Source organism: Gracilinanus agilis, chromosome 4 (assembly GCF_016433145.1).
Source record: "Gracilinanus agilis isolate LMUSP501 chromosome 4, AgileGrace, whole genome shotgun sequence".
Lineage (NCBI taxonomy): Eukaryota > Metazoa > Chordata > Mammalia > Didelphimorphia > Didelphidae > Gracilinanus > Gracilinanus agilis.
In genome coordinates this window covers 372,517,736-372,521,955 of record NC_058133.1, presented here as the reverse complement: position 1 = coordinate 372,521,955, position 4,220 = coordinate 372,517,736, and the positions used below count along the sequence as shown (strand labels likewise).

General features: G+C 37.0%; 1 pseudogene; it reads left to right on the top strand.

Annotated features, from left to right (window-relative positions):
* The first annotated feature begins 2,594 nt into the window (after positions 1–2,594).
* LOC123246577 lies at positions 2,595–3,381 on the top strand (annotated as a pseudogene).
* Positions 3,382–4,220: the final 839 nt, after the last annotated feature.

Below are 4,220 nucleotides of genomic sequence, written 5' to 3'. Positions count from 1 at the left end.
CTTTGAACTAAGGAAGGAAAGAAACTAATTATAAGAGGCAGTGGTGAGAAAGTAATATATTTGCGGGCATGGTGGAAAGCCTGAGCAAACGTATAGAAATGGGATATAAGCAGGAGTATACTTGTAAATATTTAACTCTCCTGGGGGGGAAGAATTGTACCACGACACACTTTTAAGCTTAATCTACATTATTACATGATTTCTTTATGGGGTGCATTGACCCTTTTTTCATTTATAATTACAGTTTGTCTTCTCTTTAGAAGTAATCTATTTCCATATTCATTGGTTAGATATTTTCTTAAATATTTAAAAGTAGACTAATGTACATCCTCAGAACACATTGCTTTCATTGACATTCTCAGTGACATAGCACACTGATTGCTCCCTTCACAGAGTCACTATTCAAGTCCCCTGTTTTCTTAGTTTTGCATATTTTTAATAATAACATGGCCTAGTTATTTAATCCCTTGACTGGATTTTTCGAATAAAGCATCTGTCTCATATCTACTATCCCCATTAAAAATTAGACTTTCTTCCTGAAGATCCTTCATGTTTAATGGAACAAGAAAACTATCAGACACATGAGAGTAACAAGCCCATGCCCTGATTTCTGGAAGTGAGGAATTAGTTTATATTATTTGTGTGGTTAAGACAGGTTTCTTTTTTTTTCTTTCTTTCTTCCTTTACTCAAAAATCTTTAATAATTCCAGTTGCCTTAGAGGAGTCTTAACCTTTACTTTTTGTTTTGTTGATTTGTCTATACTTTTAAAAAATGATGGAGAAAATATTTTTTTAAACCCTTACTTTCCACCTTGGAATCAATTCTGTGTATTGGTTCCAAGGTAGAAGAGAGGATAGGGCTAGGCAATGGGGGTTAAGTGACTTGATCAGGGTCACACAGCTGGAAAGTGTCTGAGGCTATATTTGAACCTAGGACCTCCCATCTCTAGGCCTGGCTTTCAATCCACTGAACCACCCAGCTGCCCCAGAGAAAATATTAACAATGCAAATTAAGCTTAAAAATGTATTAAGGTATATTTTTTCTGAAGAACTGGTTATTAAATGTTTGCCAGGATACTCCTGCCAATATCTCATTTCTATACCTTTGCAAGGTTCTTCACTATGCCTTTAATGCACTGCTTTCTCTCCACTGCCTCCTATAAATTCGTTTCTTTCATAGCTCAGCTAGTACCCCCTTCTAGCTAAGACTTTTTGTTATTCATCCATGAGCTTTCAAAAAATATATTTTGACAGCTATATTTCAATATAATTAGTTTCAGGGGCAGTTGGGTAGCTCAGTGGACTGAGAGTCAGGCCTAGAGATAGAAGGTTCCAGGTTCAAATCTGTCCTCAGACACTTCCTAGCTCTGTGATCCTGGGCAAGTCACTTGACCCTCATTGCCTACTCTTACTACTCTTCTGCCTTGGAACCAATACACAGTATTGATTCAAAAGTAGAAGGTAAGGGCTTAAAAAAACAAACAAATAAACAAATAAACAAATAAATAAATAAATAGATGAGTAAATAAGTAAATAAGCAAATAAATTAATGAATAAATAAATAAATGAATAAATGAATGAATGAATATATATTTTTATATTTCCATAAATAGTATTTATTTTTATATAATATTTATATGTATAACTGGTTTCCTTTCTAAGCCTTTGAATTTCATTTTATACATTTAAAGACACTATTCTGAGAAAGGGTCCATAGACTTCACCAGACTGCCAAAAAGGTCCATGAGAAAAAAGCATATCTACTTTTAGATACCTTGTGAACCCTTCAGTCAGGCTTTTAAATCCCCACCACCATCCTATGACTTTCCAGTCTTGTTTCCTTTTTTATATCACAAACTCTAGTTTCCAACCCAATAGACCTAGTAGCTGATATCTACCTGTGTATGACTTTCTGCCTTCTGCCCCAAATGATGTCCAAAGTCTACAATGCATTTCCCTCTCATTTCTGCCTCTGAAGATCCCTAGATTTTCTCAAAGTCCATCTCTGATGTCCCTTTCCTTGATCATCTTCCTTGATATTTCTAATCTCTACGGGCCCCTCTAGTGAACACTTGAAAACTGTTAAAATTACTATAATAACGGGTATTTGGTACCTAAGAAAGGGGCATTCGCATAGACGATGTCAGGAATCTGCTTTGGAAGACGAGTGCAGTCAAAGCTATGGTTTTTTAAGTCTATGGTAGTGGTTTGCTAGACTTAGACTATAAGGAAAACTTGAACCTTCCCTGTATGTTTTACCAGCACCCTCACGGGCTGGCCATCAATTGCTTTCTTATCAATCCCATGTTTCAGGAGCCCCACTCAAAGGTCCCTCCTAGGGATCCTGTCATCCCCCTCGGACCACTCAGCAGAGCAGGGACTCTTTCACCCCTTCCCAGAGTACCTATTCAAATTGAAAGTAGCATTTGTCCAGCCTCCAGCTCGGAATAATTCATCAGCCCACCAAAAGATTAAGGCTCTCCTTCCAAAGTCTCACATGAGTGATGCATTCAGCCTTTTGGCTTTCTGAGGGGGAGCAATGATCTTTAGCAAGAGCGAATGCTTCACTAAAGGTGATTTAAAAAAAAAAAAAAAAAGGAGTCACCAAGAAAATGAATAATCCATTTTTGAAGAAAGATTGGTATGGTGTCAAGGCACTGACTGCATTCAGTATACACAATATTAGCAAGACACCAGTTCTAAGAACCCAAGAGAGAACAATGGCCCCGGCTATTCTCAAGGTTTGTGTTTTTTCAGGGAGCCTTACTGATCTTTAGAAAGATGCAGTTGCTTTTCCTCATTCAAGTGGATCACGGAAGATGTGCAGACTAATGATGGACTCATTTCCATGGAATTAATTTTACTTAGGACCAAAGGTATTCCATAGTCAAAAAGTGTCAGATCATGATTGAAGCCTGTGTGAATGTCAAAATTACTCATGGCTACTTGCTCTGTCTCTTTTGTGTTGATTTTACTGAGAAATACAACAACCAGATCCATAAGGCTGCTAATGCCCAGCATCAACAGATCCATCAAATTCTCAAGAAGATGATGGAAGCATGTTCCTGGAGGTACAGACAAATTACCAGAAAGAAGATGTCAATAAACTGATTGGAGACATCATTTAAAAAGACATAGATTTGTCGATCTATTTCCTTTCTCCATGATATATTTGTTCAAAAAGTCAAGATGTTTAAAAAGGCAAAGTTTGAATTGGGAAAGCTAATGTAACTACATGGGAAAGGTAATGGCTCTAGAGACCCTTCAGAAGATGAAACAGGCACAAATAGAGAAAGAATTGAGGGATAGCAGCCACCAGCTCAAAAATCTGTCTTAAAAGAAGAACTTTTAAAAGTTGAAAAACAGGGGGCAGCTGGGTAGCTCAGTGGATTGAGAGCCAGGCCTAGAGACAGGAGGTCCTAGGTTCAAATCCGGCCTCAGACACTTCCCAGCTGTGTGTCCCTGGGCAAGTCACTTGATCCCCATTGCCTACCCTTACCACTCTTCTGCCTTGGAGCCAATACTCAGTATTGACTCCAAGACAGAAGGTGAGGATTTAAAAAAAAAGTTGAAAAACAAAAATTTATATTACTGAAATAAATAAATTTGTTAAAGTCTTATGCCTTTTAGGGAGAAACTTTACTCAGAAGGTACATTATAATAGCCCCTGAGAAAGACAGCACAGGATATAGAAGGCCTTGGGAAGAAGGGGCTCCCATTAACCCAATCTGTCAAACATATTTCCTTTTTCTGTTTGTTACATGACTCTTCTGTTCAACCAATTAATTTTTTTATGTAAAAAAAAAAAACACCTTTATGTCTGTCAACTGGAGAATGGCAGAACAAATTGTGGTGATGATGGTGATGGAATATTATTGTGCTATAAGGAATGATGAACAGGATGATTTCAGGAAGAGCTGAAGAGGCCTTCAAGGATAGATGCAGATTGAAATAAGTAGAACCAGGAAAACATTGTATGCAGCAACAACAATATTGTGGAATGATCAACTGTGATAGACTTAGCTATTTTCTGCAATGCAGTTATCCAGGACAAAGAATACTTTCCACCTTCAGAGAAAGAACTGTTGGAGTTAGAATGCAGATGAAAGTATACAATTTTTTAATTGTTTGTTTAGGTTTAAATTTGGATGTTTTGGTTTTATGAGATTATTCACTTACAAAAATAAACAATATGGAAATGTTTTACATGATGATATGTG